The sequence below is a fragment of the Pan paniscus genome, chromosome 3 (assembly GCF_029289425.2).
Source record: "Pan paniscus chromosome 3, NHGRI_mPanPan1-v2.0_pri, whole genome shotgun sequence".
In the NCBI taxonomy this organism is placed as follows: domain Eukaryota; kingdom Metazoa; phylum Chordata; class Mammalia; order Primates; family Hominidae; genus Pan; species Pan paniscus.
In genome coordinates this window covers 114,852,022-114,879,088 of record NC_073252.2, presented here as the reverse complement: position 1 = coordinate 114,879,088, position 27,067 = coordinate 114,852,022, and the positions used below count along the sequence as shown (strand labels likewise).

At 33.1% G+C, this 27,067-nt stretch overlaps 2 long non-coding RNA genes across 3 annotated transcripts in view; both read left to right on the top strand.

Annotated features, from left to right (window-relative positions):
- The window catches only part of LOC117980037 (uncharacterized), a 99,999-nt gene extending 97,547 nt beyond the window's left edge, over positions 1–2,452 (top strand). For both annotated transcript variants that reach the window (XR_004671164.3, XR_008625214.2), the window contains 2 exons: positions 1,747–1,805; positions 2,345–2,452. This is a non-coding gene — a long non-coding RNA (uncharacterized LOC117980037). The remainder of the gene's footprint in view (positions 1–1,746; positions 1,806–2,344) is intronic.
- Positions 2,453–17,957: 15,505 nt separating this feature from the next.
- Positions 17,958–27,067, top strand: part of LOC129397622 (uncharacterized) — a 36,219-nt gene continuing 27,109 nt past the window's right edge. Inside the window, exons 1-2 of the long non-coding RNA XR_010112011.1 lie at positions 17,958–18,398; positions 19,245–19,401. This is a non-coding gene — a long non-coding RNA (uncharacterized LOC129397622). The remainder of the gene's footprint in view (positions 18,399–19,244; positions 19,402–27,067) is intronic.

The following is a 27,067-nucleotide window of genomic DNA, read 5'->3' as shown; positions in this document are numbered from 1 at the left end:
ATTGACACATGGGATCTAATTAAACTAAAGAGCTTCCGCGCAGCAAAAGAAACTACCGTCAGAGTGAACAGGCAACCTACAGAATGGGAGAAAATTTTTGCAATCTACTCATCTGACAAAGGGCTAATATCCAGAATCTACAATGAACTCAAACAAATTTATAAGAAAAAAACAAACAGCCCCATCAAAAAGTGGGTGAAGGATATGAACAGATACTTCTCAAAAGAAGACATTTATGCAGCCAAAAGACACATGAAAAAATGCTCATCATCACTGGCCATCAGAGAATGCAAATCAAAACCACAATGAGATACCATCTCACACCACTTAGAATGGTGATCATTGAAAAGTCAGGAAACAACAGGTGCTGGAGAGATGTGGAGAAATAGGAACACTTTTACACTGTTGGTGGGACTGTAAACTAGTTCATCCATTGTGGAAGTCAGTGTGGCAATTCCTCAGGGATCTAGAACTAGAAATACCATTTGAGACAGGCTTCCCATTACTGGGTATATACCCAAAGGATTATAAAACATGCTGCTATAAAGACATATGCACATATGTGTTTATTGAGGCACTCTTCACGATAGGAGAGACTTGGAACCAACCCAAATGTCCAACAATGATAGACTGGATTAAGAAAATGTGGCACATATACACCATGGAATACTATGCAGCCATAAAAACTGACGGCTTCCTATCCTTTGTAGGGACATGGATGAAGCTGGAAACCATCATTCTCAGCAAACTATCGCAAGGACAAAAAACCAAACACCGCATGTCCTCACTCATAGGTGGCAACTGAACAATGAGAACACATGGACACAGGAAGGGGAACATCACCCACCGGGGACTGTTGTGGGGTGGGGGGAAGGGGGAGATATAGCATTAGGAGATATATCTAATGTAAATGACGAGTTAATGGGTGCAGCACACCAACATGGCACATGTAGACATATGTAACAAACCTGCATGTTCTGCACATGTACCCTAAAACTTAAAGTACAATAAAAAAGGATATCAATTTGTAGTGTTTAAGGTATCAACCTTGAGGCAATTTGTTAATGTAGCAATAGAACATAAATGTACCAATTGTATTAAACATTGTTATACAACAGTTTTGTAGTCTCTGAATATTATGAATATCCCTCATTTTAAAAACCAATTGGCTTATATTGTTTACAGTTTTAACCATTGTTAAGTAATAGATGAATATGATAGCGTATACAGAATAAAAGGATGCCAGGACATAAGCAGCTCATGGGATGTGTTTCTCAGGAAATGTGATTTGATTGACTCTGGAAGATGGTCCACTTAGATATGATGGTATACACCTAAAACTCAAATTTTTTTTGAGTTAAACTTTTTTTAAATTTAAAAACATGAATGTCATACAGTATTATGATATTCATGTATTAAAGATTTATTTAAATATCTAATAACAGCATCAGCAGGATAACAAAGTTGATTATCCATAGATTATTATTGTTTATTTCTGAAGTCTTCTGAGTGCTCTGAGAAGTCTGCTTAGGTTTAGAAAATGAAAGAAGGAGAATAGCATTAAGATTTCTCATTTTGGATAAGATGAATTACAAATACTATTTAATTAATGGTGCTAAAGTAATATACATTTGAAACATTAGATTATCTGAATTTTATTTTAAAAGTGAACAATAATTCTGTTCAATTATTAAATAAGCTTTTTTAATTTTTTTTTTTTTTTTTTTTTTTTTTGGCGGAGAGAAGAATTGGCAAGTAACAAACCAAGCAAGAATTTCAATGGAAAATTACAGAGATACTAACAGGTGACTTAAAAATGGGAGTTTGAAACACAACCATTTGTAAAGTAATAGTTGCTTCTCTGCATAGAGATAAATGTCTATCAGTAATAAAGATATAGGCTTTTATGTATAAAATTATTATTTAGATTTTACTAATTATTTTCTTCCTACATAACCTATCCCAGATTTCAGTATTTATATGATAACCAAAGGGGCTTAAGTCCTTTTGTGTTTTCACAGACTTTGTCATATTAGATATACATCTGTTATTTCTGTTTCACTTACTTTCTATATTGCCTTAAATATGCAGTAGCTCTAATACTTGTTTTTATCTTCTCATTATTTAAACACTTTTATTATGTTTCAAATATGGGTGTATATAATCTAATCTTAGAAAGTGGTTTTTGAATTCGCACCAACTTTCAGAAATAGGGATAGTTTTACTGGTAGAATTTAGTTATAATAGCCACAATGCTAAGATTATGGATAAATAACAAAGATTGCAAAATGTTTGATTTTTATTAATTTTGCATTTCCAATGTCTTTTGTTTTTCTGCTTCCAGGTTTGAGTACTTATAAATACAAAATAAATAAACGGAGTTAAATTACTTTATTATTACAATGCAGAAATGAGGAAGTGTAATAGCCAGCTAGTCTTGGAATATGGCACTGTGAATGTAAGTACAATCCAACAAGAACAGTCATGAGTTTCAAACAGCAATTGGGCTCACATTGCATTTTCTCCATAAAAATTATTAAAGGCATTGTCTAAAAAGGTATGGGGTCTCTGACTAACCATGAGTTAGAAAAAGTAAACGATATGAATATAAACAAAAGATGTCAAGGTTTAATAGGAATATTATTCAGCGTTACATGTAATGTTAATCTGATTTCTACATTTCTGGGATTTGTGCAGTCCATTTTAGAAGCTGCTATCTCATAATGCACTAAAAGATGTTATTTAACATGCCATTTCTAAAAGATATGAGACAACTGACACTTCACAATTTAAAGTTCTCCCTTCTATAACTGGTACATTAGCCTAGAAACTGAATTATTTTAACCAATACAAATGTGCTACTTGAAAAAAATACATATTAAGCATTTGAAATGCCATATATTGTAGCACAAGAAAAGAGTATTATCTGCAAGTAAGTTTCATTATTAAAAGCCTCAAATTTACTTTTATCATTTATACAAAGATAAACTGTGGTATACAATACTGCAAAACATATACAAATATACTAATATGTTTTGTTATATTTAGCATTAAAATTAACTGTCTTTGTGATCTGCATGCCTGATGATTGAGATTAGTCATTATCTAAAATAGCAGCACAAAATCTTGTCCTCAGAAAATGCTTGAAATATATAGATGTAGAAATAGAACTGCTTTAAGAAAGAGACTAGCACTTCAATTACAATTGTACAGTATAATATGTAGAAAGTATTTTTGGATTAATAGTCATTTCAATACTTAGAGCAATGGTAAGGTGTAAACTTTTGTTTTGTTTTGTTTTACTTTTTTGTTTATTAGCTTGTATTTTAAGTTCAGGGGTATATGTGAAGGTTCGTTACATAGGTAAACTTGTATCATACGGGTTTGTTGTACGATTATTTCATCACTCAGATATTAAGCCTAGTACTCACTAGTTATTTTTCCTGATTCTCTCCCTCCTCTCACACCATGTATCAATAATCTTTAAACTGTTGTAGTAGTTTTATCATTATCATGAGTTTTATTATGGTAAATTAATTATTATTCTAAATTTGTGGAAATTCTATTCAGAATTTCCACTTTGAATCTTAAGGTTTTAAAATGTATTGCATGCTTAAATCTATCCTGAATTTTTTTTTCTAGGAAATGATTAATTGCATATTCATCTGGTCTCAGACACAGGACATTCTCTTGCATAGGTTAAATGTATTAATGGTAGAGAATTATGCAAAAAATACTCATTTTCTCCAATACCAGAACATACAGGAAGCAAGTAAAGGTAATTTCACAATTCATCTAATTTCTTGTACTACTAAAGAAAAGTAAAACTTGAGGATCAGTAGTGGCCATGGTATGGTTTGACTATGTCCCCTCCAAAATCTAGTGTTGAAACTTAATGACCATTGTGATGGTATTAAGAGGTGATTGAGTCGTAAGAGCTCCTTCCCTCATGATAGGATTAAGTCCCTCATAAAAGAGGGCTCAAGCAACATTAGATTTTCTTGTGTCTGAAGCTATGTGAAGCCAGATGAGGACACAGTGTTCTTGTCTTCCGGAAAATATAGCAAGAAGGCATAATGTTGGAAGCAGAGAGTAGCCTTTGCCAGACAACAGATCCTACTGGTGCCTAGATCTTGGACATCCAGCCTCCAGAACTGTGAAAAAAATAAATTTATGTTCTTCATAAATTATTTGGTCTCAGATATTGTGTTATAATAGCACAAAATGGAGTAAGGCACCATTAGTTTTTTATTGGTGTGGAAACTGTAGCTGAATAGGTTTGCTGATTTATTTCCAGAAACATACGACTAATGGAAGTTTTCATTCTTAACGAAACAGTCTTTCCCCTGTATTATTTTCTACATTCCCAATCCAGAGGTATAATGATAACAGGATCACACTTCTAGGACATAGATCTTAAATGCATGTTTTGCTCAAAACTACATTTTCAAAAATAAAAAAAAAACGATGTTTTGCATCTTCTAAGATCTAAGAATATTATCTGTGAAAATAAATTGCTTATGTGCTTGACAATTTAGTACCACATTGTAAAACCATCTTATAGACTAGTGATAAAAAAGAACAATTGATAAGTAAAACATTTTAGTACACTGGGCACGAACACTTAAGTAGAACATAAACACTACTACAAAAGGCACACTAACTATAATAGAAATTTAAAGACAGTAGATTACATATAGAAAGAAGTATTGTTTTTGAAAAAATTAAGTCCTTACATTATACAGTTTATAAATGAAGTGATACCTGATGTTCCTTTACATGTCAAATATGCACTATATAATTTGAAGCAAAAATACATTACAGTGTATTCTAATTTAGTCTCTTCAATTTAATTTCATGATTATAACTTTGCTTCTATCTTAATTTAGTATTTTAATTAAATCTGTAAGTATTTTTCTTTCTAAAAGATATCCTTCATTCTGTAATATTGTATAACTAATCCCAAATGAAGTAATTTTCCATCCCAATCAACAATATATAGTTATAATTTTAATAGGTTCTAAGTGATTTAATGTTATTTTTCAACTTACACCTTGAGGAGAATTGAATAAAACAGGCTTCGTAGGCTCTGTTTATTTATAACATTTAAATATATATTATACTTTCTGTTAGTTATAATATTTATAAATGAAAATGAGACAAAATAAAAAGTTCATGAATAGTTGGGAAAGTATTCTATTTCAGATAGCTTGGTTAGTGAAGATGTCTGACAGTTAAGCAGAGACTCTTGCTCACTGCTGTGTTCCCGCTGCATAAAACAATTCTGGGATGAAGTAATTATGTTTGTTGATGACTACATGGTATTCAGGGAAATCTCAAAATAGTGGAAGTAATTTGACTTGGCAGAATAATTTTTCTTGTATTATTTACTAGACATTCAATATATCAGAAATATTTTCTAATACATTAAATCACACTTACGCTCCATTACAAAAGAACTGAGATATAAGAAAGTTGTGAGTGATGCACAATATCAAACATGACTCAGCATGGAGAAGGGAACTGTTGTTTTTCTCCAGGTTTGTAAAGTTTTATAGTCACAAAATAGTGATACCTAGAAACTTGGGCTACAATGTAAGCAAAAAGATGTAAAATTGCAAGAGAAAAGAGCTCATGTAGAAAACAGTAATGTACAAACATTTAGTCATAAATGAATAGATTGCATTTTTATACTGTATGTCATATAGTGTATGAAATGCTTAAAATAGATATAATGAAATAATCCCTTTAATGTATGTCATGTGTAATGTATCAGTAGTATAACAAATGCCAGTACATATATAAAGTTACTAGCTAATATATATTCACTGCATACTCTAGTTCAGTTATTTTTGAAGGATTCAAAGGTATTAATCCATTTTTTATTGCCTATATAACTCCATGATCTAGGTACTATTATTAGCCACATTTTATGATTGAGGAAACTGAGGTTAAAACTGAGATTGATAACTTGTCCAAAGTCACACAACTAAGTAATGGCACTATCATGAGTCAAACTGAGGCAGTCAGGTTCCAGATCCTGAGGTCTTGATGCTATTGTTATATCATCTTGCGTACATAGCCTCAATATGATATATGCACATATAAGTACAAATTTCAACTCTCATGTGTGCTACATATCACTTGATTTTGTTAAATTGTCTTTTACTTGTAGCTATTACTTTAGACAATATATTTTACAAGTAGCAACAAATTAATGATTGCCAATTAACTTTGAAAATATGGCATCACATACTTCATTTTGGATAGTCAATAAATATAAAAACATGAGCTTGCTTACATTTCTTTAAAATCTAATTTTTATTTACATCAATATACCTTTTTGGTTTTCTCTATTAAAGGTGTTATTAAAATAAAACAGATCTATAATTTAGATATATATTCTCCTTTCTGAGTCATATTGCCATTAATCCAGCCTATATTGCATATTTTATCAAGTAAGAAGTGAACTTATCACAATAAGATCTTTAAATATTGACATACATAGTATTGAAAATAATTTCTAAAAGTTAATAGCTCGTTCTTAAATCAAACTGTCTCCGTGGATCCATCCTTCAAAATATTAAAATCAAGGAATAGTATAAACAACATCATCCATAGTTTATCACTTCAGCCTCACTAGGAGACAGAGAATACCAAAAACTTCAAATTGTCCCTATGTGAAGAAAAGACCTCCAAATTCCAAGGTAGTTCCCACTATCTATTCCTATAAGGCAGAAGGGAAAGAGAAGGCTTATGGGACTCATTAACAAAAAGAAAGGGAGGGGTGTTTGGAGAGTAAATTGAGAAGAACAGAAAACTTTTTGTCTAAAACAATAAAGTTCAAGACTAATTGTTGAAATTAGTATAATTGTGACCTTGTAGTGTTCAAGAAAAGTGCTTAAAAGTGTGCTGGACTGTAGGGGCAGTTGGATGGAAGCACCGATTATGGGGAATAATCATGTAAATGGCAGTGAAGGAAATGAAGGCACTAATGGGGAAAAATTAAGGATCCTGCAGAAATGTAAAAGACTCAGAAACTAGGCTGATCCAACCATTTCTCTACCACCAAAGCTGTCCAATGAAAAATTGTACTCTGCTATACTGAAAAAAAATGATCCTCTTAAACATCATAATTTGTCCCCCAAAGGGATAGGGACAGAAAGCAAACAAACGAACAAAGAAAAACCCCTCCAAAAAACCTCCATAGCAGTGTACTGTAAGAAGAAATCAGAAAATATAAGTTGTAATATTTGATATGATTTGGCGCTGTGTCCTCACCCAAATCTCCCTCAAATTGTAATCGCCATGTGTCCAGGGAGAGACCTGAATCCCCACATGTGGAGGGAGAGAGGTGATTGGATCACAGGGGCAGTGTCCCCCATGCTGTTCTCACGAGAGTGAGTGAGTTCTCACGAGATGTGATGATTTTATAAGTGTTCGGAAGTTCCTTCTTTGCTCTTTTCTCTCCTGCCACCTTGTGAAGAAGGTGCTAGCTTCCCCTTCGCCTTCCACCATGATTGTAAGTTTCCTGAGGCTTCGCAAGCCATGTGGAACTGTGAGTAAATTAAGCCTCTTTATAAATTACCCAGTCTCAGGTATTTATACAGTATGAAAACAGACTAATACAACATTTCAGCTGATATAAACATCCAGAAAAAGAAATTTAAAACATAAAAACAGAAATGAACAAAAATAGAAATACATTGAATTGGGTTCAAACTCAGCAAAGAAACTGAAGTAAAAAAAAAATCCATCTTAAAAATAAAAAAAAATTACAAAGAAAACAGATAGGAGAAATAAGAAAAGTGAGGAAAACAAATAAGAAATTGAAATACATGCTGTCTATCCAAAGTATGTATACAGGGATATAATGTGGGGAGTTAATACTTCACTCATAATTTCACTTTCAATAAACATCTGCAGTTCTAGACTTCTTTTTTCCTTATGCTATATTTGTCTTATAGTGTTTACTAAAATGTATTTTCATACGTATATCTCATAATATGCATTTTTATAACTTCCTTATTTAAATTTTCTACTAATTTATTATTTTCACCTTACAAAGTATCAGTGTGCATTGGATTTGGGGGAAATAGTAATTATCACAGATCATGTGAGAAACAATATGATTCATATACTTAAAATGCATATATAAAACATCAGTACATATTTCATAAGGATTGTCAAAGTTACACATCAAATAATATATTGGCTGCATTGTGACAAAAGCGAGTGTTGTGGTTAAAATAAGTATATAAGCACACATATTTTATTTTGTGGTTAAAATAATTATATAAATACACCCCATGAATGGGGTCCTGTACTAACTGATAATAATAAAGTTTCATTAGCTGAATAATGAGATGACCTAGTCCCTCTGCATTCAAGATTTCAAGAAAATAAAATATGTACAACATAAAAAAAATACCAACTGTAACAACCCAAAATATGCTCTAAGACTTTATTTGTATTTTGAGAACATCTGGAAAATGATCCTAACCCTTTGTCAGCAGCAGCATTAAAAAAATTTAATTTTTCCTTCCATTTTCAACACACTTGGTAATTCTGCCTATGCTTCTGTCTTTGTCTGCATCCCTGTCTGAAATGACAAAAATGTAGAAATATTTTCTTTCAATATTCTAATATTAGGACTGTATTCCCCCCCTTTGTCTTTCTACTGAATGTGATAGTACATAATTGCTTTTGCGCTTGGAGTTCAGCCTTCCCCCCTTTTCTTTCAACTCTGAAATTCAGTCACTTTATTTCCTTCATCTTTTACCTTATTAAAACAATGTTATAATACCTCAAACTCTTATCTAACACAAAGTATACTCTTTGGAAGATTTGGAAAATGGTCCTCAGGCAGAGGTATGTCAGGGTGACAGGACAGGTGGAGCTGCAAAGAAAAGTGGGTGCAAACAGGAGAAAATTAATGAGGCAAGCTGGAAAAAGGAAGATTGCTGTAAATATTCACAGTGATGAGGGGTTTATTCTGTCATACATATAAGACAATTTCAACCTCATCAATGTTGAAATATTTAAAAACTATTTTTCATATATCAAATAGCTGAAATTAAATGAATCTAATAGCATCCAAAATTCACGTTTTATATAAGTCTTGATATACATTGATTTAGTGATACTCAGTGTAAAAATGAGGGTTTTTTGTTTGTTTCTTTGTTTTGAAACAAGGTCTAGCTGCGCAGGCTGGAGTGCAGTAGTGGTGTAATCTCAGTTCACCGCAGCGTCAAACGGCTAGGCTCAGGAGATCTGATTCTCCCACAGCCTTCCAAATAGCTTGAGACTACAGGCATGCACCATTGTGTCTGGCTATTTTTATTTTTATTGTTTTATTTCTATTATTTTTTTTTGAAGTGATGCGGTTTCACCGTGTTGCCCAGGTTGCTCTTAAACTCCTGAACTCAAGCGATCCACCCTCCTGTGCCTCCTGAAGTGTTGGGAATACAAGAATGAACGACTGTGCCCAGCCAAAATGAGCTGCTTCCTACATAAAGAACTTCATGTTGTTTTAAAATGAGGAAGATACATATAATGAATGTACAAAAGATAGCTTTCATTCACTGGTGAATAAAAATTAATTCCTTTCAACAATCTCTAAGATTTTAAAGCATTATCCTGACCTGTATGAGACCATTCACCTTAAATACTAAAAAGTAAAATCAGTCAAAATAATGAACCCAGCAACCCGTGTGTGTGTGTGTGTGTGTGTGTGTGTGTGTGTGTGTGTGTGTGTGTGTATGCGCGGTGGGGGTGTAGGTCTGTATTATTATTATTTTTTTAATAACTGATAGGAAAAGTCTTAAGAGAAGGCCAAATTGGCTTCTGGAGATTGAAAGAGTGGTCATGGTGCCATGGACTCTTCTATAAAAAATCTCAGCCACCTGGAGAGGCCACAGTCCTTGGTCTTCATCCAGGGAGGGATAAAGAGATAGTATCTGGTCTCTCAGTGAAGGAATTTGTGCTTTGTCCCTCAGGGGGTTCTCACTTTCAGAATCTAAGGAGAATCTCAATTTGGTTAATTTCTTCTTCAAAGTTAGTACAGAAATGGCCCCGGTCACGAATTCCCAGTTGGAAATGACTAAATTTCCTTTCTCTAACATCATTTCCTTGTTTTATTAAAGTATTTCCAAGAATAGTTATAAGAATAAGTATCACAAGGCATTGTTAAAATCATTGATTATTTAAAACATCCTGAGGCATGCACATTAATATTTCACTACTCTTGCACTGTCCATACCAAAAGCCAATATGTTTTATAAATCTAATTGAAATATAGGTAACATTTATAATAGTCAACACTCATTCCGTGCTTGCTATGTATACATTGTATGAATATATTCAATATTAATGTCAACTTCATGAAGTAGGTACTGTCATCACTTGCATTTCTTGGATGAAGAATGAACACACAAGGATCGTATGCATATTGTTCAAGGCCATGGAGCTGATAAGAAGCAATTTCTAATCCAGAGAGTGTGACTCCGGAGTCGATGTTTGGACTCACCACACAGTATTGCCTGAAGCAACACAACACAAATGCCATAAAATAAACGAGTCATATTTGAAAAAAAAAAAAACATTTTTAAAGAATACTTAAAATTTTTATTAAAAAATTAAATTGAAGTTATAATAGAATTTGTAATCAAATTTTAGTTAATGTTTACACACAATGTAATAACACTTCAAAAAAGCAATTGAAATAACTTCTGCTTTTCTGTTAAATGAGTTACATACCCCTAATTAAAAGCATGTCTTTGATACAACAATACAATTAAAAACATGTAATGATACATTACATATTCTGTTGGCAAGTCAAAATCAATATTCTATGTAGAGTAACAAAAATTATACAAAATATTCTGCTAATGTAAATATAGCAAGATGCTGTGTCATAGTGTGTTTACAGTCTACTCGGTAAGAATCCTATCACCTTGGCATTTTCCTGCAAGCTACCTGATTGTGTGCTACATGAGCACAATTAAAATGCAGAAACCCATGGTGGTAGACTTGTGTGCTCATTGATGGTTTATTTATTGATGCAATTACTTATTTTTTTCAGGGAATATTCGTTACAGCCTTAAATGTTAAGGTAACTATGCTAAACAATGGGGATACAGCATAGATAATGGTATCTGGAGTCTCTGCTCTCACAGAGCTTAGTTCTAGGAGAGGTGAGAGCCAAGTAAACAATATTAGCACAATGCCACATGCAATTATTCATTGCATCAACAGAGAAGACTCTCTTGGAGCACTTAGGAAGGACACCTCATCTGTTGGAGTAGGAAGGACTTCCTGGAGGTAACTTCCACATTCTGACATAAGGAATGAGGAAAAACTCGCTAGGGAAAACAGAAGAGGTAGTAGAAAAAGTGAACAGCTAGTACAAAGGCCTAGAATTAGTAGAAACCTTAGTGACCTGGAAGAAATAAAATAATATTCTGTATATTTATTTAGTTTGTGATGGAGAATAATAAACGATAATATTGGGGAAGTGAGGCAAGAGCAGACTTGAAGAACTGTTTAATCCAAGTTCAAATTTGATTTTTATCCTAAAGGCGGGTGATGAAAATAATTAATATGTTTTTAGAAAGAGCATAATATCTTCAGATTTTTATTTTATAAATATCACTATCATCACAAATTCTATAGTTTTTCAAGTGAAAGATTATTAGACATAGGCAGATACTATATAATATAGTCTATTTAATCATTCCACACATCTTTGTGAAGTTCTAGGTAGTCATATAAGTGAGAAAAACAGATAGAAAACCTTGCTTTCTTAGAGCTTACATTCCAGTAACAGGAAAATAAATACAATAAAATGATACATTACATATTCTGTTGGAAAGCCACAAGCACTGTCAAAAAAAAACTAACGAGCAGCCAGAGCAAAGTCACAGGGAGTGAGCATGCCTAGATTGTTCAAGGAACAACAAGCAGGAGCCTGCTTGTGGGTGAGCAAGTGGAGGAGAAAGATAAGACTTTGTAGCCCCCTGCAAAGACTTCACCTTTTGCTCTTGGTACAAAAGGACCTCATTGCAGAATTTTAAGCCCAGGAGTAACATACTGTGTACTCTTTTAAACATTTACTTTAAAAGAATCACTGAGTACTATTTTGAGGGGGGAAAAATCTGTAAGAAGGCAGGTGTAGCAGCAGAAAGCCTGGTTAAGAAGCTATTATACTGACCCCTGTCAGAGTAGATGCAGAGTGATAACAACAGAGGTAATTAACAATGATTAAATAACACATATATTTTCAAGTTAGAGGCATCAGGAATTTCTGATGTATTGGACAATGGTATGACACACAATAGTCAAGGATGGCCCCCATTGCCTGGGCAACTGAAAAATTGCTGATACCAAATAAATTGTAATCCCAAATCAGTATGGTGGCATGTGGATAAGTTTTGGGGAAAAAACTTGGGGTTACTTTTGTATATGATAAATTTGGATGTCACTTCACATTGTAAGACATGTCAAGTAGTCAGTTTGATATGAGTATGTAGTTCTAGTGAGGCATCTTGGCAGAGATATAAATTTGGGAGTTTTGTCAGCACACGTATTAAAGCTATGGGACTGGATGAGATTAACTAAGGAAATAAAGGGAGAAAAAGACTGAGACAAAAGACACCTCAGTATTAAAAGATCAGAGATATCCAGGGTTCCTCTGTCAGTAGTCACCTTTAAAAGGCAGGGAGGAAATGGAAGGGCAGGTGTGGTCCAGAGGCTTTGCCTGCTGAGTGTGGTGCTCTGAGGTGTGTGAGGTGCAGTCTGTTGCATCACCAGCAACTCACCACCAGGAATCTCCTCATTAGAGGATTTCTGTAAAAGTGCCCTATGGAGTTGCTGCAAAATCTCGGGAAGTACTAGGTTTCTGCATTATATGAAAAGTATCTGGAGATTGCAGGTATAAGATTTATAGGTTAGATCTTGCAAATAAAGAATATGAAAATCCAGTCAAATGTCTTAATGAATCCCTTTTCTCAGAGAATGTTAGCTGAGATAACTGAAAATAGCCAAAATGACTGAAATATTTTACATTTCCTGAAAGACTTTTGCAAATGGAAACAATTTCACCAAGTGCTGTATTCTTAACTAATGGGGATTTATTAAGTCTGACAAGCATCAGGAATTACATTGCAAACAGAATGTCTCAGCATTTTAGCAGTGACTTGTTGAAATATTGAGAAATATTTACCTCAAATTTTTATGGGTAGAACATATCTCTGAATAATATCATGAAGACTAGTGAACTGAATAAATTTTATGTTTTATCTTCAAATATAAATATCAAGAAGAAATACATTTTTAAATAAAAGTATATAAATACCCATTAAATGATGTTCAGTGGCATACAGAGATAGCACGTTAGGAGTGGGTACAATGAAAACATTCTGAGAACATTGTTTTATTGTTGAAGAAGCTTTGAAAAACTTGGTGAGAAAAAGCAAGGTATTCAAACTCTAATTTATGAAAAAATTCCAGTCTATACTGAAAAAAATTTGTTTTCATTTTCACCATGCTATCTATTTTGTGGAAAGACTTTGATGTGTAAATGGAGGGAATTCAAAAGATTCCGTGATTACGATGCTACATGTTCAGCTTGTTATTTAGGGCAATGAGAGAAAGTCACAGGAATTCCTTTTCTAAGACAACATTTAGTTTTTAAATTCTTCATTAACTTAGACAGGTTTTCATCTAATAAATGGCTATGTCACTTTGAACATGTTAATTATACAGATAAATCATCACAGCATGCTACATGGAAATGCCTTATCATATTAGCAGATTAGAAAAATCTATACATATATTTTCAAAACAATATGCACAAAAGCACTAAATAGCTGGGAGAAGGGGAGAATCCATAAATGAGACTGAGATAGAGTGAACAGTTAGACAAAGTGAAGCCACGTGGAGAAATGGATCAAAGAGGAGGGAGTGCTGCTTTTAGCTCAAACAATATGTGAACTGAAAATTGACTATTGAATTTTCCAAAATAGAGGTTATCGCTGCCCTTGAAAAGAGCAGTTTTTATAGAATGATGAAGTAAATTGGGTTTCAGAAGGCATGGGAGGAGTGGAATGTGAGGCAGAGAGTATAAAGGACTCACCCACAAAGTTTTGCTATCTAGTGTAGCCAGAAAAAAATGGACAGTAATTGACAGAAGATTATCAGGAGAAACTTACATGCTTGCATGAAAATGATGGGGTGATGTGGTAGAGAGTGAAAATTTGATATTGTAGACAAGAGAGTAGAGAAATTTCCAAGTAATATGTTTAGGCAGACAAGAAAGGATTGGGTCTCATTCACAAGAAGAGATATTTTATCATCAGATCATGGAAATTTCATCCAAGGTCAAAGGCAGAGGTAGTGTTTGCCTATGTTGGTAATTGGATGGTTGTGGTTATGAGAGTCTGCAAGATTTCGTGGATGCAACATTCTTAGTGAAGTGGGAAGCAAAGCCATTGGGTAATAGCAGAGCTGGAGCAGTTGATGTGGTTTGAGGAGAGAGGAGAAAGTATAAAATAACCACATAAGAGGGTGGTATGGTTTGAGGACTGACAAGTTCTTCTATGGATGCTGCACAGTTTAAAAGGTCCATTTAATGTTTGTAGCCATGAATTTAAGACAAAATTCTTTAGTGTGGCTTCATGCTTTTCTCCTACTGCATTCTGCTATGAATAAAAGGGTACAGACATAGAATACGGACTATAGCAGTGGTAGTATTTATCAAAATAACTCCACAGATATGTAATTTACAGTACTTGGTAAATATTGTTTAGATATTGGGCCTGAGGAAAAAAACGGGGTCAAATGTAATACCAACACTAGTAGCTTTGGCTGCATGTGAATCAATTCACATTACTAAGAAACAGAAGGGGCCAGGGTTGAGAAAACACACAAATAAACTTATGCAGTTTAGATATTTGCCTATTTTACCTATGGATTTCTAGTGTAGATATGCTTAGGCTCTAGGGTCTGGGGTTCTGGAAAGCAAGGTGCACTGGAGATGTAAGTTAGGGAATAATCACCACATAGAACATGATTAATCCTGTAAAAAGAAGTATATGTTAGAAGAGGTCCATCAGTAATTTCAAGAAAAGAAGACACAATCAATCATACCAGACCACAAACATTTATGAAATGGGAAGATGGTGAGCAGCTGGCAGAGGACCTTAAAAAGAGAACCAAAGAGAGAGAAATAAAATTCTGAAGACACAGGAAGTAATTGGTTCAAAAATTTAGAATGTGGTAGGGAAGTGGTAGGGAAAAATCTGCATCAATGGATGGCGCAACATGTCCCAAAGTAAATAGAATCTTCTTGGTAATTAGCACATTTGAACTTTACCCAAAGTGCATATTTTTAATTCCAGGGGGACCAATATTTAGGAGCCATATCAGTATCCAAATGCTATTATGAGAATACATTAAATAAAAACTCAGACACCTAAAATTTTGTTATTAATGCAGTATCAAGAGTTTTAGTTTTTGAGTTATGATTTTCTTTAAAAGTTTAAGTGGATTTAACTTGATAATTTTAATAACTGAAGTTTCATAAAAAAAGAATACCTTGTAACCTTGAACACAAATGTGGGACAATGACTAAAATTTTACTGTAATGAATGATATTCAATAATTGATCAGTAAATAATTTGAGGTTACAGGCTAAATCCATATTTATTTTTGTGAAATTAAGATAATATCATTTAAAAACAGATTTCTGGAATTTAAACTGAAACAATGAAATTTAGTCCCAAATTTTGAACTCCTTCAAGGTAGAGTATAATAAACGGCCATTCAATTTCAAGCATCTACAAGTTTTTCAAAAAGTTATAACTATCATTGGCAACATTTTTCAAAGAAGCATAAAATTAGTCTCCTCTCAGTTTCGATTTTCATTTGAGAAGTTTAAATCCAAATTAAGCTTTAAAGCAAAAAGTAAATAGTTTCTGAAATACTCCTTTTGAGAAAGCTCAGAAATATCTTATTTCTTTTGCTTCTTATTTTCTCATGTCAGCTACAGTAAAAATATGTTCTTTCAAATAGTTCACAGTTGCATGGGAAAGCCCGTTGTATTTATAGGTCAAATGAATGAAAATTTGGCTGTCCTTTATATTAGGCAGGCTTCAACTGTTCTTTGTATATTAGGATGAAGTGCTTTACCTCTCAAGTGAAGGCTCCCAGGGGTTACAGTCATTTATGCCTTTAAAGAGAGAGTCATGCAATGAATGATGTCTAGGTACAAACTATAAAATAATGTGTATATTTCATATACTTATCTGCTAAATTAAATAGTTAAGAGACAAATTAGTAGGAATTATGTGTTGCCATACATATTTCTACAAAAACATCTCTACCTCCACCTCACAAACACTTCTTTGAAACATCCTGATATACATGAGGAATAAGTAATATCCCACTTCCCTTTAATTTTCATCAGAGTATCTAATCACATGCGCTCTAGCCATTTGGATATATTTGTAAGTATGAATTATCCATTCCTAACCTTTTTTTTCTGTCAGTTTTTTTATGAGTTGTCTAAAATTCCATAAATGTAAGTCCTCAAATTTGTATATTACAGACAATTAATCAGTCTTCTGGTTTAGCATTTTGAATAGGCCATATCCAAAGATACACATATGAGGAAAGTTAGATATTCCTGGTGCAGTTACACATTTCTCGGGTATATTAAAATATAAAGTACATATCAAACATTTAAATGTTGTTGGACTAAAAATTGAGTTAGGTTCATATATGACGAACATGATTTTAAAGTCAGACAACCTGGATTTACACCCAAGCTTTGCTAACTTCATAGATTTAGGCAAAATTTTTGTTCTGACTCGGCTTTAGTAGAGTTTATTTTGTTAACATTTTTTATTCATTTGTTTGATTTGTGAGAATGTGTGGGGAGAATGAGACTGAATATAAGATGTATGGATATTATTACAAATTATATTCATCCACCTTTGTGTTTCACTTTGTTTTGTGGTGAACTCTTTTGGAATTTAATATTAAATTTAAGAAATTACAAAACTTTTAGTTTTTTATGTTACAGTTGTAAGTAATTATACTGCTATATTTTATTTTTATGCAATTTAATTAGCATTGTATTTATAAGATAGTATATATCACTTAAAATTTTTAAAAACATATTTCTAAATTATTCCCTTTCTTTATTCAAGTAGGCCATTAAAATATTTCTCTTTATGACCAATTCAGAGTTGGATAAAAGTTTTGGATGTTTCATTCAGCATCCCTCCTGATAATGAAGAAAATAATCAGTGTCTTCTGGTGGTCTGTCATCATTAGGTGAACAACCAAGGACTAGACAGAAAAAGTGATATGCTGGGTTAATGCCTTGGTCAAATGTGGGTATGAGCATTTCAAAGTCATTATCTGCCAACCATCTATATTGAGCTGATGATACTCACTCACCAGCAGTGAGGGTCTTTACTATGTAATTTAAATGCCTGGATACATTTTTAAAAGTAAAAATGTTTGCTTCTAACCTATGACATTTCCTCTATACAGAAATAACCCTTTGGGAAACATCTAAACTTCTAGAGCTTATGTGTTTCCAACAAGTAATTCCATTCCTTGTTTTTCCACTTCTGCTTCAATTTGACACTTAAATACATCTAGCAATTTTGCCTAAAGCAAATTGAAGGCTTTCTTTACTTTTGCTTGCATTATTAGAGACTCTAATCTCTCATCTATGGCAATTCATATTTTATTTCACTGAAGTGTAGTCTTTAATTTGCTCCTTTTGAAAAATGTTCCACTCTTTCATTACCTTATTAGATTTCTAGTCAATTCAATTAGATTCACTGCAAGTAAATTTATTTAAAAGGTATTATATGCCAAAATATAAGTCATCCTTTTGCAAAGATAAAATATGAATGGTACTATTTTCAGGTAATGAACTTGAACAATCGTAGATTATTTTTCTAGCTTTTGGCATCTACAGAGTACTTAATTAGAATTCATTTGCCCATAGGCTACTAATTTTATAAAGATTGACATCAGCTGCAATACAATGAAACCTACCAAGTCATATCAGTAAGAGGGATAGTGTTGCTTATAATCCTTAGATAGACAATTCAATATGATTTTGATATTTAAAAAAATAAGGCTCCACAGCCATTACCTTTATTTTCTTGACAATTATTTCCATTAGAATGTTCTAATTTATGACTATAAACAATAAGAATGTTGGCCTTATTTAAATTTCAGCAAATGAATATGGATCCAGAAATTACAGAGAAATTTCTCTTTGAAGACTACTTTTAACAACACATTTAGAAGCTAAATTAACAAACTTATTACTCACATAAGTTGAAACATTGCATTTGTCATCTTGAGAGGCAGTGGTAAGTGAATTGTTGTACTATTTTCCTAAATTAGGCTCTGCAATGTATTTCGGTATCAATTGAAACATTTGGAATTGTTTGTTAAAATAAACACCACACACCATCAATTTCCCTTCATCATGGATTAAAACAAATCATCAAGCATTTGGGAGCCATATTTAAATTCTTAGTATATGAACAATTTAATACCATGATCATTATTTAAGGAATTATCCTCAATCACAAAAATATCATATTTTGGCTACAAAGTTATATGTTGAGAGTATTCAAATCCTGACTACATTACTGACATACAATAGTTGAGCGAGCCACATGCAATCACAAAAATATATTGCCATTAACGGTGTCATTACAACATGTAATGCACAACGTACTATATTATTTCTCTAACTTCTGGTAGTTCTCATCTTTCTTCTCGAAAATTGGTGAATTATCAATCTTGTTAATAAAATAGCATCAGCATCTTTATATTCACTGTTTAATTCAATACTAATTCAAGACCAGGAGGCTAAATTTTGACTAACAATTGTTCCCTGAAGAAAGCACTGTTTCATTTTACTGGTGTATGCTTCGTTCTCTACAAATAGTGTTCCAAGAGCTCTTTAAAAATCTACATAATAACAAGACAAACAATTATTATTAAAATAAAATACACTTTGTATAGCATAGAATTTTAGAAACAGAAAAATAATGCATTTTATTTCCTCTAGATGTGTATTATTTTTATACAATCAGTAAGTCATTGGTTTTATATCATGGAAAAACTATACGTTTGGTTCAATATGTATGTGCTATTGCTTATCCACATTGTATAATATCTTAGTCTGTCTTGTGCTGCTTTTATAGAATGCCATACGCTGGATAATTTAGATAGAACTGAAATTTATTTCTCATAGTTCTGGAGATTGGAAAGTCCAAGATAAAGATGCCAACATTTAGCAAGGATCGTCTTGCTGTGTCATCCCATGGCAGAAGACATCCCATAATGGAAGGCACAGAGATGGTGAGAGACAAAAGAGACTGAACTCATCCTTTTAAAAGAAACATACTTCCATAATGATAGCATTAATTTATTCATAAAGGCAGAACTTTTATGGCGTAATCATCTCTTAAAGTTACCACTCCTTAATGCTGCTAAAATGGCAATTAAATTTCAATAAGAGTTTGGAAGGGAACAAGTATTCAAACCATAGCATTCTGTCCCTGGCCCCCAAAACTAACATTCTTCTCACGTACAAAATACATTTAGTCCATTCCAATATCCACAAAAGTCTTATTTCATTCTAACATCAACTCCAAATTCCAGTCTCATCTAAATCAGAGATGAGTGAGATTCAATGCATGATTAATCCTGAGAGAAACTTCTTGTCAGCTCTGAGCCGGTGAAACTAGACAAGTTATATGCTTCCAAAATACAATGGTGGCATAAGATGGGCATTTCCATTCCAAAAGGAAGAAGTAGACAAGAAAAGAGGGGTATCTGATTCCAAGTATCTTCAAAATCTAATAGGGAGAACAGCATTGAATCTTTTTTTTTAATACTTTAAGTTATAGGGTACATGTGCACAACGTGCAGGTTTGCTACATAGGCTCCGTAATAATCTCCTTTGACTCCATACCCCACCTTCTGGGCATTTTGAGCTAGGAGTTAGGCCCTCAAGGGCTTGGGCCTCCTGCAAACCACAACTTAGCTGGGCTTAGCCTATGTAGCAGTTCTCATTGGTCAGAGTCTTGTGCCTCCAGCTCTCAGGCTGGGGCTGCACACTGGTGTCTAAGAGTTCTGAGGTCTCAGCAACAGCCACACTCTTTTTGGCTCCACTAAGCATTGCCAAAATGAAAATTCCCTGTGGTGGTTCTGCCCTTGTGGCAGATTTTTGCCTGGGCCCCCAGGCTGTCCAATACACTCTTTAAAATCTAGGTGGAGGCCACCCTGGCCCTACAGCTTACAAACTCTTTGTACCTGCATAATTAGCACCAAATGGACTCCACCAAAGCTTACTGCTTGTGCCCTGTGGTGCTGCCACACAGGGTGCACCTGGGCCTGCCTAAGTCATAGGCTGCTTCTTACCAGTCTTACAATGGCAATTCATTTCCAACATGAGTTTGGGAGGGGTCAGGCATTCAAACCATAACATACGCCATTGCTATTATGTGTCATCCAAAAATATCAGTGGATAGAGATTGATGACAACTCATGGTTTTGTCTAAATTGGAAAGTTACTTGGCTTTAATGTTCTAACTAGACCTCTACATTTTTCAGCAATAATGTGAAGTTATATTAATTGTGGCAAATATTTATTGTATTTTCAAAAGATGTCCTCCACAATATTTCTCATTACACATACACATACTAAGGTTGGCATTCTTACAAAGAAGTGTTTCCTATGTTCACTCAATTTGAATACAGGTGGGTTTTTTATCACTGCAAAGTGAATTTTAGTTCATTTATACTTAAAGACTACATTGTATTCCTGTTCTCTAACAGTCAATTTTCAAATTATAAGAACATTTCCCACTCCCATTGCTTTGTTCCTATTGTATTATTTTTGTAAATAATTTTTTACTGTGGAAAATATGTACAACACAACTTCTGCCATTTTAATCATTTGTAAATATACATTCACAGTGTTCTACAACCATTATCTCCACTTATAAAACTTTTTCATCACCCCAGAAACTCTGTAACCATTAAATAATAATTCCCTTTTTCATCTACTGTATTATTTTAATAATTAATGTGTTTACTGTAAATGCTTGCTTAATTTCATCTTCAAAATTATCTGATGACTCATTACACAATCTTATCAATATTCACTAAATATTAATGGAATTGTAAGCAAGTTTTTTTCTAATTAATATTCTCTGAATGCCATTCCCTGAAGGTCAGTTCTGTTAATGTCATCCAGAGATTATTAACAAAGAAGCCATTGGAAAATTCAGTAAGAGAAATTTTCTTGTTTAAATGAGACAACTAACATTAATTAAAAAAACTTGTTTCAAATAAGATCAATTAATCAGACTCTACAGATTTGTAAATATATTGACAAACCATAACACTTAAAATTAATTGTGTTCTAATAATTGTTTCAGTGGTATCCAAAAACATATAAGGATTAAATATTTTCAACTAATTAACAGTTTTCATTGGTCAAGAATAAATAATAATTTTGGGGGGGAGTTCTACAGAAACATTTTCTAATAATATAAACTAAATGAAGTATTCAGAAATATATGTTGGTATAACAAATTTTCCTGCTTTTATGAGAATAACATTTTTCTAACTAAAACTGTCAGATCAAAATTTTTCTGGAATGGTAGTTAATCATTCAAGTTCAAAGTAATTATTAATGCTTGTTTACTTTTCAAAATTAATTTTAAAGAATTCATTCATTCATCTACAAGTAGTCATAAGACCTCATATGTATGTAAAAAGAACATATATAGGAACATATATATTCCCTATTTGATATATATATAAAATATATATGATATATATAATTTTATATATATAATATACATATATATATATATATAATTTTCTTTCCCTATTTGAGACAAAACTAGCTTCTTCAGCAAACCTGTTCGGACAGTGACAAGCATTCCACTTGAACTAATAATCAGAGTACAGACTACTTGCTTTAAATATTATACTTTATCCATGTCATACTTTGCATCAAGTATAACACTGATTTGATGAATTTTAGAACCATTAACATTTTTGTTTTATTTTCCTAACATCCTAGCAGAGGAGATTCTATAAGTGAATAAATTACCATTATTATCTTAGTTCATGGTAATATTTGCTATATACTCACTAGAGTTTTTATGCACTTTCTTATATAGTTGTAGGAATGGGATTTTAGTTTTTATTTAGGTAGTTTGTTACCTAGTACGTTAAGAATCATATTTATAGCCATTTATATGAACTCATTAATTATCCCTTCTTTTAAAATAAAAAAAAATGTTGGTCAAAATCTCCTGCTGGAAGCATCTCTATCCTCTGTTTTCTTCTGAGATTTTGGTATTTTTCATTTTACAGTGTCTTTTTTTTCTATATACCTCTTCAAGGTTGGTTTCCTCTGCAACACCACTTTGCTATTATCTTTTATTTTATGTACTTCACCCATAGGCAAAATTTCATCCTTATGAAAGGTAATGGCTCTCAGAAATAAATACATATACATGGGCATGTGCATGCACACACACACACACACACACACACACACACACACAACATATGTCCCAAGAGTTGTTGCTTTAGATAACCATATGAGCATATCTTATCTTAGAATTTGTCCAAGCACCTAAAAACTCTCATATTTAAACTTCCTTAAGGATTGGTCCTCCTCATACCCCTCCTTTGCTTAAAAAAAAAAAAAAAAAAAAAAACTGATGTTGCCTATATATAAACATCTCAGCTTAGTAACCTCAAAACACAGCTGCAAATAACCTTTTTAAATTTCCACAGTACTCCTCTGTGAACCACGGACTTTCGTTAAACATAATCGTTAAATGTCTACATATTCCCGTTAGAGTTTTGAAATATTGCTTATCTCTTGTTCACATTCCTGTTTTCAAATTTGAATTTCTACAATATTTTCGTACTTCTCTTGTAACACTGATAATACAATATCTTGCCATAGTACACTTGTCTTACATTCTTTAGTACATCTTCTTGTGCATGGAATATTTCTTGTTTATTTTTTATCTCCTATTATTCCTTGTACCTCTTATAGTTATTGCATCATTGGTAGGAATTCTATTTTTTATGAATCTCATTACCATTTGAATTATATTTTCATGTTATGATATTTAGAAAAACAAATCTAAAAATTATCACCCTACATTTCCTTTTAAACAGAGTTTTCTTTCCATTTACATTTTCGGTTTATTATATATCAGCACATATTTGTCTATTTGCTCACTGATCCACTCTTTACTATTTTTGTGGCCACTCATATACCTATTTTATGCATGTCTAAACTTGGCTGTCTACCAGCTGCTAAAATTTTATTTATTATTTTATCATTCAGTAATTTTTGGACTTCCATGCAAGAAACCAATCTGTTCACTTATAAAAAAAATTTATTTGTTCAAGGAATGAATATTGTTGGGGAAGCTCAATGTCATTATGAGGGACAAAAAGTTGGACTCGCTTTATAACACCAAGGTCATTATCACTTCTACATTCTTAGAGCTGGCATCTTTCTGATTTCGTAACAGATACAATCCTATTGTCATAGCCATGGCAGCTTAAATTTCCCAGCCTATACTATCATGCCTAGAAGGGGAGATAGAATCTGTACCTTCAACTATAATCAAATATTTTTAGCTTCACTCAAATTAGATTAACTTAGTTCACATACATTTACCTTTCAATCAATTTCCATGGTTCAGTGTATGTTACACATTTATTGCATTAAGAAAATGAATGCTGTATCTAGAAATATGAAAGAAGATGGCAATCCCCCTCAAATGAAATATGCAAAACTAGTGAACAGAGTGCTTTCCCTTGAAAACTGCCAGGTTTTATTTTCAGAAGAAAGTAGAAAGTTACACAACTGCTCCAGGAAACTGCACTGTTTTAAAACTACTTTATAGACTATAAGTGTCTTGAGGGCAAAGCCTGTTTCTTAATTGGCTCTATGCCTGCAGTGTCTAGCCTAATGTAACAAACATAGTGGTTGAATGCATACCATGTATTTGTTTTATACCAGGAGATTCTTAGTACAACTATAAACCACATATTTAATCTTTATGAGTTTTTTTCTGCCATTGCAAATAGAGGCTCAGTTTCTAATTTCTCAGTAAAAATTATCTTCCCAGAATTTGGAGAACATGATTATATATATATATATGAAATGTTTCTTCCATTTCCTCTATTAATTGTGTTCTTACTTTGGTGGCATAAGGAGTGGTGGTGGTTTGGTAATGTTTATAGATTGTGACACTCAGGATTGCAAACTTGCAAATATATTTTCAGATATATATATATATATATATATATATATATAGTGTGTGCATGTTTGTCAATAGATAGATAGAAAATGTACATGTTTGCTAAGGATTCAGCCCTGAGAAAATAAAGAGCTAAGAGTTCATTATATATACAAAAATATATGACGTTATAGACTCCTTTCTCCTGAAAAAGACATATTCAGTGCTTATTTTTTATTTTTCCGTTTTATAAGCCTTAAAATATTGTGAGTTTTCTTGTTATTACATGCTCTTTTATTAAACTGTTTATGGACATTCTTTATCTAATCCTCAACTGGACTAAAACCAGAATTTAATAAACTCAGCTAATTGATATATATTCTGTAACTCTGACACTAATACATAGCATAAGAAAGGTATAATATGCACCACTTTTTAATTTACCAATGTAAACAAATTTTCAACCATATAGCTGCCTATATTTAAGATGCCTTACGAATCATGCATCTATGGAAAGAATATATCTTTTAAGATGAGTGTCAATCACAGATCCCAGTAATAAAGTATGGATTAACCCCATATATTGTTAGTGAAGCAATTTTTTAGTCTTTGAAAGTCACAGGTCAGTTTACATAGCTAGTTAGCTAGATATATACTAGATATATCTAGATATATCTAGGTAATGTTATCTAGGTGGTGTTATCCCAAATCTATATTATGTCTACCTGTTTCAGTGATCTTATACACTGCATTACACACAATAGATTCTTTTTAAAATCATAGAGAATAAATGAATATATGTATAAATAGATGTAGATGAAACCTAACATAGTCAGTATTTCCTGCTGGATTTCAATATGGCAAATGTCTTTGCTTGAATTATACACGAGATTCATTCTTATTCACAGGTAACAGGGAATCGTTTTTGGCACAAAATTTGTGTCCTAAGCCAAGCATGTAAGCTTTATCAGTTTGCATGATAAGGAGGGAACAAATTCCCTTATTGTGAGTTTATTATGACTAATTTTCAGCTAGCTGGTGGATTTATGATACATTATATGATTTTTTAATATGTTTCAACCTTCAAAATGTTATACAAATCGTATAAAATTGCAACTTTCTGAAGTTTTACAACAACCTCCTTTTTATAACGAGTCATTATTTTGATTTGACAATGCCAAAGAAAAACCCCTCTCTCTCAGTGCTATGTTTTACTTTCAGCACAAAGTTCATGGTAATAATAAAAATATTTTCTATTTAAAGACAGCACTTTATCATAAGAATCTGAAAAAACAATTCTTGTGATATTCCTCTAGGTTGCATTTTTCCAAAGAAAGTCATTTAGTGTTTATATTCAAAAGCCCAGTAAAAGTATCATATCTTAGCTAAGAATCCATGTTAGACGTAGAAAACCATTCCAACTCCTTACCAGGGACAACGTACCCTGATCGGGTTTGACCTGCCTCATTGTTCTTCTCTGCTACACTCCAGCCATTGGCCTTCATTTTGTTGCTCATATACAATACACTTACTGGATTTATTCTAAACTTAGATATAGCAAATAAAAAGCACATTTCATCTGTGGGACAGAAAGGAAAGAGGAGATATGTATAGGCTACTTCTTTGCAGTCAGATGATGTCAGTTAGCTAAGTCTAATTATGGCAGAGAGATTGTGTCTCATGAAACAAATGCTTTTAGACCTCTATTCTGGTTACCAAATGTATGCTGTGTAACATGCTTCTCCAAGCTAGTGAGGACCATGGCAATGCTGGTCATACCATAGGCCACCATGTGGGTCACTGTTATAATATCCAAATTCAACCAAGCCAGAATTAGATACATTATTACATTTTAAAATCATTTTAAAAGAATGAGCCTTATATTTTTAGATAATATTTAGCTTTTGTGTGGATATTTTATTCAGACCCAGTCATATTATTTGTATCTTAGATAATAATACATGTCCTATCTAATGTCCTTGGAACCTTTCTAAAAGGCCTTGATAACACATTCTCTGAGAAGTCTAGGTCTGAGATAAAAGCAGATGTAATTTCTGATAACATGTGTTTGTAGCAAATGGCTGCCCTTGTCCTGAAGAAAAATATCCTGAGGAAAAATAATCAAATTTACTCATGCTCTGGGACATTCTCAAGGTAGTGGACATGAGTCTCAAGGTAGTAGGACATGAAGACCTACCTTCAGTCCTAGGTCTTCTGAAGATCTGGTATGCTTCCTTTTGGACTCCATGGTATAGGGCAATTCTGCAAGAAGATTTGGAGTCCCTTCTCTCCCTCCCGCATATCCATCCCTAATGGGACTAATTAAAGCTAGCCAGAGCTCAATAACCATGCTTCTCACTGTTGTATAAGCTATTTCCCTGGCTTATTTAGTTTTCTTTTTCTTTTTTTTTCTTTTCTTTTTTTTTTTTTTTTTGAGATGGAGTCTCGCTCTGTCGCCCAGGCTGGAGTGCAGTGGCGCGATCTCGGCTCACTGCAAGCTCCTCCTCCCGGGTTCACACCATTCTCCTGCCTCAGCCTCCCAAGTAGCTGGGACTACAGGCGCCCGCCACAAAGCCTGGCTAATTTTTTGTATTTTTAGTAGAGATGGGGTTTCACCGCGTTAGCCAGGATGGTCTCGATCTCCTGACCTCGTGATCCGCCCACCTCGGACTCCCAAAGTGCTGGGATTACAGGCGTAAGCCACCGCGCCCAGCTGCCTGGCTTATTTTCTT